A 12,187-nucleotide genomic window follows, 5' to 3' on the forward strand; every position below is an offset into this window, starting at 1 on the left:
CCACTCACACTCTGTCTCTCTATCTCTGTCTCAAGAATAAACATTAAAAATTTTTCTAATAAAAAAATAAAATAAAATCTTAAAAAAATTAAAAAAAACTTGGAAGCATATTAGCCATAATTTGAAAAATCCCCTCAGGTGACTTTGATGGACACTCCTGTAGCAAAGAGTATTTTTGAAATATGGCTCCAAAATATTTCCCATCCCACATGCCCTTCTGCAATGTGACCATGCCATTTTCCCCATCAAGAGGTGGAATCAATTTCTCAACTTCTTGAACATGATTAGGCCCTGTGACCAATAAAATGTAACAGAGTAACACTGTGCCAGTTCTAGGCATGGTCCTTTACCGGCCTGGTAGCTCTAACTCCTGCCTCTGTAAGAAATATCATCAAATATCCTGAGACCACCATGATATGAGAAACCCAAGCCATATGGAGCACCTCAAATGATAAGACCCCATGTGTGGAGCATGGAGACACCATGTATGAGTGAAGAACCATCCTGAAAGTGGATCCTCCAGGCCCAGCCGCTATAGTTAAGACCATGTAAAACAAAACTATCTAGCTTACCTAATCCTTCCTCAAATACTGACCAACAAAATAATGAGCAAAATAAGTGGTTGTGTTAAGCTTTGTGTGCTGGTTTATTGTCTTACTCAGTGATAGGTAAGCCAGACCAATCTCTCCCTCCGCATAAACACACAACCTTGTTAAGAACCATTGCTCTGTACTGTCTACCAGGCCTATATGATTTCAGCCACTACCATGAGCTGACAGCTCAGAAATCATCTCCCCTCTGTCTGGGTATTTATATAGATGATCTGCTGGCACCTCAAATGCAATACATACTAAACTGAATACATCATTTCCCTTTTTAAAACTCCTGTTCTCTTGCAGTGAATTGCCCACACTATCTTCCACATCACCTTGGAGTATTTTTTCACTCTCTTTCACCTGGGGTAGCCAATAAGTCACAAAGTCCTTTCGTTCTTTTCTTCATACTACTCTGTCATTGTTCCAGTGAGGTCTTTATCGTCTCTCAGCTGCAATGTAGTAGTGATCTCCCAAGTGATCTCCTTTTTACCATTTCTTCACTTCATCTCCCACATCATGGCCAGAATGATTTTCCTAAAACAGGAGTGGGCTCACATTATTTCTGTTCCCCCAAAACAACAATAACCCAGAACATTTACCAATAAAACTTTACACTTCTCAGTGTGGTAATCAACACCCTTCACTACTGAGCAATAAAGTAACTTCAACTCTCATTCATTACCTCCTTGTCTCAGTATAACTCCTGGCTACCTGATCTACCAGTTGCCTTTCCAGAACTCTGGGTTTCTGGATGACTCAGTCTGGAATACCTTTGCTCTCCTTTTTCATATGTAGAAAGTCTTTGTATATCTCAAAGCCCAGCTCAATTTTCATGTTTTTCTGGATGCAGTTTTGGGTTGTTCTTTTCCCCAGGGCTGTCACATACAGATGTGCAGATTGTATACTATACAACTCTAAGGAAAGACATTCACAATGACCACAACGTAAATTGCACCTCCTAGAGTTGTATAGTGCACAACTTACAACAACACATAAGCAATCATTTCATTCTCTGCACTCCTTAGACATGGTTCTTTATTTTGTTCTCTTAAAAATACTTTTATATTTTATATAAAATATTATATATTTTATATCAGTGCCTATATGCTAGGCACTGAGTAAAGACCACGAAGATGTGTTATGAGATTTTGGTCTTGAGAGGCTTAAAGTTAGGGCAGACAGGTATATAATCAAATGTATGCCAAAAACACTTTCACCTCTATTTTATCCTTAATTTATCCTTCCCCATTTTAGAGTTGGTTGAGAGCTCTATTTTAGTGCAAAATTCTTAGGGGCAGAAGTCATGTCTTATTTATCATAGCCCACAATGAACACTTGGCTTTGCACTGTATAGTGTCTCAGATAATGGTTATTAGATTGTATCAGATGTACCAGTTGTAACAAGAACAACCATTTATTTGCTCTGTACATGAAACACTGCTAACCCCATAATGCTGGATGAGGTTTAAAAAAATGTTTTATTTATTTTGTGAGAGAAGGAGAGCGAGAGTGAGAGCGAGAGCGAGAGCGAGAGAGAGAGAGAGAGAGAATCCCAATCAGGCTCTGTGCTGTCAGCACAGGGCCTGACCTGGGGCTCGATCTCATGAACTGTGAGATCATGACCTAAGCCAAAATCAAGAGTCAGACGCTTAACCACCTGAGCCACCCAGGACCCCCATTTCCTTTCTAAATGGGCACTCAGCTAGACTGCATTTCCTAGCTTTCCTTGCAGTTAGGTGCATACAGCTGAATTTTGGCCAAACAAATGTGGACAGAAAGTGATATGTATCTAGGCCTGGCCTATATGAACTTTCTGCTTAATTTTCCACATTCTTTTTTCCACCTGAAGCTTGGTGGAGAGTACTCTGATGATCTAGAGCAGGTGGCACTATAAAAAGGAATGAGATTGTACCCTTGAAATATGATCATTGGCTGACCAAGAGTTCTTACATTATTACATTATTGCATGAGGGAGAAATAAACCTTTATTATGTAAAGCTTAAATTTGGGGACTGCTTGAGTTTAACTTGCCTAATACAAGTTCTAAGTTTAATGTAACATTCTCAGACTGATCATGACTACCTACATTTCAAGAGTACCCAGTAAAGAAGATTCTAAAATTGCATTTATCACCCCCATTTAAGTATAAACCCTCTCATCTCTGTCATCAGAAATAATGGCCTTGTTCAATCTCTCACTTTTGTAATATTCAAAATACATGTGATTAGAATAATACCAAACAACTTCTCTTAAAATACATTTCAATAAGCCTAGAGAAAACTCTTTGGTATAGAATTTGAAAAGGCCTAGAGATCCCTGCCCCTGGTTAGGACATTGCTTGTGTCCTTCACAGCAGGCTGCTGCTGTCTACGGACGTTGTCATGAGATGGGAATACTGATATTCAGGTCCACTGTGTGCTGGGAAAGAAACAGCAGGGACTATGCTTTGACTTCCTCAATGCCTTAGAGCCAGTTTGCCACTTGTCATAACTCCATGGTTTGTATTCCTGTGACAAACTTACCACTTCTTGTTTTGGTTAAGAAAAAAAAAAAAAAACTCTAAGAGAGAAATGAGGCCACAAAATTGAGGAAGGCCCAATGCACACCTTTTTTCTTTCATTTACTCAACATACATTTTCTAGCACGTATTATATTCACAACACTGTGTGTGTATGGGGAGGGTAGTTCAAACAAATATAATAAACAGATCTGCTTTGAGGGACGTTTTTAGACTGTTGGTATTTGACAGCAAGCAGCTATTGAAAGACAGTATAGAGTAGAAACAGAATCCATCAATTACTGTGGTTTAAACTGGGCACCCACTTACACACTTAAGTTCAGTTTCCTCCTCTGTCATTTTTGAGGATCGTTGAAAGAATTAGAGAATTCCTTAGCACGATGCCTGGCAAATAGTAGGTGATAGCTCTTCTTACACAGGGAGACAACGCACACACACATGCCTAAACAGTTGGATGTTCAAGAAATAGCAAATAATTGGCACAAATAAGAAAAGTTGGATGAGTTTGGAGGTGGGACTATCACATTGGGATGAATGGACAAAATAAGTTATTAGTTTTACTTAATTAAGGCTTTCTCTTAGAATATTTCTCATTTATAATCTAATGTGGATGCTAGATCTAAATGTAAAACTCTCATGCAGGAATCTCCAAAAAAGGTATAAATGGAGAGAGGATTTTTTTAAGTTTATTTATGTATTTTGAGAGAGAGAGTGTGTGTATGAGAGCACGTGTAAGTGAGGGAGGGGCAGAGAGAGAGAGGGAGAGAGAGAACCCCAAGCAGGCTCTGCACTGTCAGCATAGGACCCAAAGCAGGGCTTGAACTCACAAACTGAGATTATGACCTGAACTGAAATCAAGAGTCGGATGCTTAACCAACTGAGCCACCCAGGTACCCCCAGGAATTTTTTATTCCAGAAGAAAAGTTCCTGTATTAGATGAAAAAATTCACAACAGTACTGCTGACTTACACCTGTGTGTGTGTGTGTGTGATAGGCATGCTACATACATGAAGGATAAGCCATAAAAATTGTTCATATGTTCAGGAACAAAGAGTTATAACATAATTTGTAAAATTATGGAGATCCAATGTTAGAAGAGGATCTTTCAATCCAAACCATTCATTTACAATAGAAGAAACAGAGTCAAAGAGATAACTTGTCTAAGGCCACACTAGTAGGATATTGTGAAGCCAGGACCTGAATCTTAATTTCCTAGATTTCTGTCACAATGCTCTGACTACTAATTCCCTTGTCCTTAAGGCCTAAGAAGTAATTCCATACTGCCACTGGATAGAGCTTCTCAGAGGTCTTCGTTTTTAAGAGTGAATAATTCCAGTGAAGACTTCCCAGTACTATGGGCAGAGGTCAGGCTTGAGCAAAAACTCTATGAAGGATTCCACAAAATAGTTAAAAATACTTAAAATAGCCCTCATTTATTGAACCCTTGCTTTGTGTCAGGCACTGTGCCAAACACTTTACATATATAATTATTTACTTAAATTTTCATTCATACATAATGTATGTCAGGCATCTACACTATGTGCTAGGATACAATAGTGAAAAGACATGCTTGGTTCTTGAGCTCATGGAACCTAGCTTTCCCCATAACAGAAATTCCATAAGATTTGTTTGTTTATTGCATCCATTTACAGGTGATAGAAAAGGCCCTGAGAATAACAATGATGGCATCCATATATTGACCACCTGCCCCACACTAGGCACTTTTCTGAGCACTCTCTGAGTAAATCTGATCAACAGCTCTATGAGATAAAAAACGGAGGCATAAGAAGCTACAGTGACTGGTGCAAGGTCACATAGGTAGTAAGAAGTGATCAAGGATTGGAATCAAGACTATCTGATTCCAGTGTCCACGATTTTAACCTCTACATTATACTGACCAGTTGGATTCCTGCTTTTACTTTTTTCCCCCAATGTTTATTTATTTTGAGAGAGAGAGTGTGCACACACAAACAGAGAAGAGGCAGAGAGAAAGAGAGACAGAATCCCAAGCAGGCTCTGCACTGTCAGCGCAGAGCCCAATGAGGGGCTCAAACTCACAAACCATTAGATCATGCATGACCTGAGCCAAAACTGAGAGTCAGATGCTTACCAGACTGAGCCTCCCAGATGCCCTTCAAACCTTTTTAAACAATTTTTTAAGTTTATTTGTTTTGAGAGAGGGAGGGAGAAAGAGAGAGAGAAAGAAAGAGAGAGAGAGAGAGAGAGAGAGAGAGAGAGAGAGAGAATGAATGTGAGTGGGGGAGGGGCTGAGAAGGGAGGGAGAGAGAGAGAATCCCAAGCAGGCTCTGTACTGCTAGTGCAGAGCTCCATGTGGTATTCAGACTCACAAACCGTGAGATCATGACCTAAGCCAAAATCAAGAGTCAGTTGCTCAACCAACTGGGCCACTCAGGCACCCCATTTGAACCTAGAGATTATTAAGAAATAGAGGCTGCTGGTAACAATATTGCTGGATCTACATTCAGACAAAACTATGTATTTTTCTGAGGTTGGGTTGCTTTATTTAAATATAGAGACAGCAAGTATCTACCTAAATCTTCACACTCCTGTTAGAAAAAGACAATTTCTTCAGAATTAAATGCCAACCATAAAATTTATTGTGTAATAGAATTTACCCATCCGTTTAAGCCATCCTGTTGCAAGGTATAGACATACTCCTTGAGACAAAAAGCAGACTTGAACAATTTTCATTTTCACGTAAATTCTATTAAAGAAGAATAAAATAGTGAAATTGCAAAATTTCTCCATTCCCTTCCACCATATGGGTTTCTTTGAGGTTTAATAATATTATAAATAAAGCAGCTTCGAGATGAAATACAAAAGAGTGAACAACAGTCTAAAAACATTTTGAAGAAGCAAGTATTATATCCCAGTGTTGCCAGGCTTTCAACATAAGTAAGATAGAAAACAGAGAATTCTCATTTGTTCTATCAAGAAAGCATAAATACTGGCTTCGTATTAAGCCAACCTCTTGCAGCTGTACACCAGCTCTCAACTATTAAAAAGATTCTTAAATTCCCAGGGAAACAAAAATCAATTTCAGCCATATAAGTCTGTATATAAATCTATTGTGGTTTATTCCAAATATTTTCTCATCAAGGAGTTTGGAACAAAAATTTTTTTGAAAGAGAAATTCTCCAGTTCACCCATTACACCATTATAAATATTTGAATGACTTCCAGTCACTTTGCCTAGAAAATCTCAATGTTTGTGTAGCATGCCAATGACAGCTCAGCAGCAATGTCAATACTTTTCATTATTTGGCAAGACAACCATGCATAGCAATAGATTGGAATTCTGACTGCCTTTTTCATATATTATATTTCACTTTTGTCACAGCACACAGGATGTTTACTCTTGCCCTCTCGGCAAGATACTCATTTCTGAGCTTATATTAAAAATCTATTTTATCTGTTAAAGCTTAGAATGAGCTAAGTGTTTACTGTTTTAATCCCAAATCAATGTGTGTAGTCAGGTCTTGAAAGAATTCCAATCACTGTAGCCCTTGTTCATATTTTAGATGGATAATGCTATTGGGTTGTTTTCCTTGGGCTCAATTTACATATTCTATTTGTAGGAATTGTGGACACTGGTATGGTGACTATAGTTAAAACAGAGCAATGGATGTGTTATTAATTTTCTGGGTTTGGTAAGAATCTGTACTGGCAAAATGAAATATACACATTTATTAAAGTTTTGTGAAACAGAGTAGAATGGAGATGTGCTTCTCAAACTTTAGAGTGTTTTAGAACCTCTTGGAGAGGTTCTATAATCAGTGATTCTGATTCAGTAGGTCTGGATGGAGTTTGAGATTTTGATTTCTAACAACGTCCCAGGTGATGCTGATATTGTCATTTCAAGGACCATCTTTTGAGTGGAATAAAATGGAATGGCCAAAAGGGAAAGCAAAAATCTTGCTTTTCCATTTACAGACTTATTGATTTGGGGGTAATTTACTTAACCTATTTTGTTTTTTATAAATTTTTAGAAAGTTTTTTACTTATTTTTTTTGAGAGACAGAGAGAGTGAGCAGAAAGAGAGGGAGAGAGAGAATCCCAAGCAAGCTCCTCACTGTCAGCATGGAGCCTGATGTGGGGCTCGAACTCACAAACCGTGACAGCATGATCTGAGCTGAACCCAAGACTCAGACACTTAACCAGTTGAGCTACCCAGGCGCCCTCACTTAATTTATTTTTAAGCCTTAGTTTCCTCATCTGCTCAATGGGGGGTTTATTAAGGATTAGATAAGTCTGCATGGCACTTGACATAGTGCTGGACAGATACCTAGTATGTGTTCAATGAATAATAGCCATGGTTATGAGAGATGATACAGTCTCCTTCTCTGGGATCCAACTGGTTGAATCTGCAGTGCCTCTGCTTCATATCCTAGTGTATTTGGCAAATTACTTGTTAAGTGTGTCCAGATTAGGAGTTAGCAACTATTCAGAACTTGAATTGCTCAGGTGGGCTCTAAAACAATTGAATATTTTGCTCCTTGGCCTTCAAACTAACTACCATACTGGAACTTTGATTCTCTGTACTTTGGATTCGTTTTCGTTTAAATTACTTTATAGTCCACAGCTCCACAGTTATGTCTTCTTGTGAATGATCTTTTTAAGAACAACATCAGTTTATTTTCGAAATCAAATTCAAGTCTTTGGAGACTAATATCATTTCTCTCCATATTTTGTTATTAAGAGGCCTGGTGTTCTGCCAAGACAACATATTAATAAATTTAAGCTTGAGATTTTCATTGTCATGTGAACGTTGAAATTGGCTCTCAATTACACAAAGCAGCCAATTCAACAGGATACGGTATTGGATTTACAACGAACATGTCTGTGAAAAAATGACTTTAAAATCCCTGATTTTGTGGTTTGCTTTTAATTAGTTAAAAAGTCATGATGCACCAGTCACAAGAATCTCAGCCAGCTCAGGCTAAGTTAATTTTGAGAAATGACTTGACTTTAGTCAAATGTTAATAAATGTATTTGTCTTGCATTCAACCATTTATTCAGCTGTTAATCTAGCAGTAAGTCCCATTTCTGTGGTGGGTGATGGTCTAGATGCTGGGGAAAACACTTACCCCACCCTCCCAGAATTTACAGTCTAGTGAGAAAGGTAAATGCACAGTTATTAGAACCTCATTTTAACAGGTTGATAAATCTCCAGTCCTGAGCAGTTAGCAAGCTATAGAAAGTAAGCCTATTGTTTGTGCTCCTATTCAATTGCTCATAGAATCTGTTAACCATTGCCCAAAGCTTGAGGCACATCCAGACAGCACTGGATGATGTCTTCTAGAAGTAGAATCCTCCAGAGCTTCTAACCAAAGAAGAACCTACATTTCCTACAACTTCATTTGTGAAATGAACTTAGAACAAGAAAATCAAGTCAGCTTTGTAGCTTGCAACCAGCTGTTGCATAAACTCTCTAGCAAAATGACACCATTGAAAAGAGTACCAATCTATACATCAAAATGGATTTTTCAGGCTTTTCAAAAGATGCAGGGATTTACATTCATATGATGTTACAAACTGAATGTTTATGTCCTCCCCCCAGTTCCCCTACCCTCACTGAATTCATATGTTTAAGGTCTAACCACCAATGTGATGGTACTTGGAGATGAGGCCTTTGGAAGGTAATTAGGGTTAGATGAGGTCATGAGGGTGGGACCTTCACAATGGGATTAGTGTCCTTATAAGAAGAGACACCAGAGAGTTTGCTCTTTCCTACTCTCCTAAGTAAGGACACAGCAAAAATGTGGCTGTCTGCAAGCCAGGAATCAGGCACTCACCAGAAACCCAATCAGCTGTTATCTTGATCTTAGACTTCCTAGCACCAGAACTGTGAGAATAAACGTCTTTCATTTAAGCTACTCAAATGATGGTATGGTATTTTGCTATGGCAGCCCACGCAGACTAAGACATGACTTTAGAAAGATGACAAGGATTGGTACAAAACTGTGGAAATGCATCAAACATATTTCATTTTCCCCAAGCAGGGCCCTCAGCCCATCTGCCAGGCCAGCTCTTTACCACTGCCTACACAGTGTTTGCTCTTTCTTGCCTAGAGCTGTCACTCCTCTTTGTCCTGTTTTCTTTACCAAAATGCCCTTCCCAAATCTTCCACTTCTGGCTCAGAGGCTCTAAGAAATCTTTTCCTGATTAGCCCTAGTCCTTTCCCAGGCAATCCTTCACTGCGAAGTTTGTTTCACTACACACTATTTGCATCTCTGTTGTGTATTTATGTTCCTTCAAGGATGTAGGTCTTATCTCCTAAACTAGACCCTGAGCATCTCTAAGACAAGACTAGGGTCTAGACTTTTCAAATCTTTTGTGTTCTCCATTGGCCCTTTTAGAGTGTCGTGCAAATAACATGGGCATGAAACTTACTGAATGAAAATTAAACTGAATGCTGAGAGCCAACGAATGTTCTGAGGCAAATGAATCAAGAAGTGCAAGGAAGTACAATAAAACCCTGGCTCCAGAGCCTGCTGGTGGGGGTGGGAGAGAGCCGTTGTGGATAAGTGAGCTTAATAGATGGCTGAGGATTCATCCTTTTAAACACCAAGAGTTTTAATTATCTTGGATGGAAACATTTCCAATATATTAATCTTCCCTGCCTTCTAAAATAGTGCTCTGTAAACATAGCCTGGCTTGATGATGTGTCATTAGAAGTAGTGTGCTAGGACACCGAGAAGTCTTCAGGCCCGTCAGAGATATGCAGAACTGTTTGTCCCTATTTTAAATGGCTGCAGATTGCTCTCTCTCTCTCTCTTTTATTGTTGTTTTGTTTTTTAGCTTTTCTGGATCCTCCCTTTCTGCTGGACTGTCCATCTCACCGATGCCCATGTGACTGACTGTACCATTTCTACACCCTGCTCCTAATTTGTGGCTTCTCATCTGAAATGAGTTTGGAAATCACATGTCCAAGCTCAGTGGTTGTTGTTATGATTACTGTTGGAGATGCTTGTAACTGAGAGCAAAGGGCTCTGTGTGAGGGCTTGCTGGGGTCTCCATGGCTACAGGGACAAGAGACAGACTCCTAGCTATTGTGAACTCCTAATTCAGCTTTTCTGAAGCCTTTTTAATTTACTTCCTATTCTACTTTTCTAGTCTAGAAATATTTTTTTTTCACATAAATTAGGAATTAAATACATACTAGGTACCCTAGCATGGCCCTCTAAAATAAATACCTTGTCTGGCTTGATCACTGTTTTCTGTACTGCACTAGCACCTAGTAGGCACTCAACACATACTTGTTGAATCAATGAAATAAACTTTATAATCTCAGCAGAGATAAGATATTGATTCACATATACACAAAACAAGCTTACAAAGTAAACTATAGTAAGAATCATAACAAACAAAGTATGTACAAGGACCAAAAGATTATTTCTTGCTGGAAAATCCAGAAGGACTTCATGGATGAGGTAGTAGTTTTGACTTGGCCTTGAAGAATGGTGTCATATTTTGATCAGCAATAAGTTAGGAAAGGCAGAAGAGACAAGAACACCACAGATAAAGCCAAGATGCTACAGTGGGAAGGGTGTATATGGGATACGATTAGTACATTCTAGCTGGAGTACATGTAGGGGAGTAGGAGGAAATCACATTATAATGTTATATTGAGGTCAAAGTATGGGTGGACCTTGAACATCAGGCTAAAGAATTTGGATTTTGTCTACTAGGTGACAGGGAGAAACTGGGGGTGGTTTAGGCTGGGAGGTGACATCCTTAGAGCTGGGCTTTAGAAGTCTTGGTAAGTGTTGGAGTTTAGGAGTTGAAAGGAAAAAGGGCTGGAGGTGATTTCAAGGGTATAGGTAGGAGGCAACATGGGCCTGAACTGGGATGTTGGCAGTAGGAATAGCAGAAAGGGAGTGATTGGCAGAGAGGCTGCAGAGGTAGAATAAAAGGACTTGGCAACATATTTGTTGCGAGGAGTGACAGAGAAGGGTATGTTGGTACAATTCCAAGTGATGTCCTTTCCAGAACTCAAAGAGTCCAGAAGAACAGGTTTAAAGAGATGGTGTGAGTTTCACTTGGGACATGTTGAGGTGTGAGAATGAATTGTTGATAGCTCTGCTATAAAAAGCATGAATGGGAAACTGCCCTAAAAAAGCACTAAAGAGATAACAATACTTACAAAATGAGTGCTTATGTGTACTCAGCCCCCAAAAGGAGTTAAGAGGTCCATGTCTTATTTTAAGTCCCCTCTTAACGTGACTATATTAAAAATTGTTCATTTTTACTTTCAAACAGTTTTCAAGTGTACCTTTAAAAAAAAAACTTCTGTTTTTTTCTGAGATATTACTCTTGATAAGACTAGGGCATTAATGCAGTATGATGTTTGAACGTTATTGGAGGTTGCTAATGGATTAGTAGTAGCTCCTCTCTGAAACAAGACAGCTAGCAAAACAAAAACAAAAACAAAAAACCACCAAAAAACAAAAAAATAAAAAACTGAGAAAACTTCCCCCAAACAGAAAATGGTTCTTGACTTTGACCATCAGAAACAAAGATGTTTTCAGATTAGCAGGAAGCTCCTTCATGGAGTAAGTAGGAAATCTAGGGACACCCACTGGGTTTTCTGGAATGGATGAGTAGGGATTGACATGTGAACAAGAGGAAAAAGTTCTTTCCAGGCAAAGGAAACTATATATAAACCTGACATGGAAGAATGACAAGGCATGGTCAGGGAATGGCAAGAAGTCATTTGGCTGGGTGACATGTGGAGAGAGAATGGGGAGAGGCCATACAATAAAGGAACTAGATGAAGGTAGCTTGAGATGTAGGTTGGGGCCAGGTGGGATGGGCCTCATACGCAACACTAAAGAGTTTGCAATTTATTAGCAGTGGGAGCCATCTCAGAGGTCCACTAGGGAAGCAAAACAATCAGACATGTTAGAGCAAACTCTCTGGTGGATCTGTGGAGGGTGACTTGGTAATTGGGGAATAGAGGCAGAGATGAGGATCTTAGTGAAGTATTGTTGCAAGCAGATGAGAGGACCCGAGCAAATGAAGTTATGAGCTAAGCCAGTACTCAGCTTATA

General features: G+C 39.1%; 1 protein-coding gene across 1 annotated transcript in view; it reads right to left on the reverse strand.

Moving 5' to 3' along the window:
* Positions 1 to 622: 622 nt before the first annotated feature.
* WASHC3 (WASH complex subunit 3) overlaps positions 623 to 12,187 on the reverse strand; it is a 93,016-nt gene continuing 81,451 nt past the window's right edge. The window contains exon 8 of the transcript XR_006708966.1: positions 623 to 1,130. The gene's annotated coding sequence lies outside the window, so the exon portion shown is untranslated. The remainder of the gene's footprint in view (positions 1,131 to 12,187) is intronic.

Source organism: Leopardus geoffroyi, chromosome B4 (assembly GCF_018350155.1).
Source record: "Leopardus geoffroyi isolate Oge1 chromosome B4, O.geoffroyi_Oge1_pat1.0, whole genome shotgun sequence".
In the NCBI taxonomy this organism is placed as follows: domain Eukaryota; kingdom Metazoa; phylum Chordata; class Mammalia; order Carnivora; family Felidae; genus Leopardus; species Leopardus geoffroyi.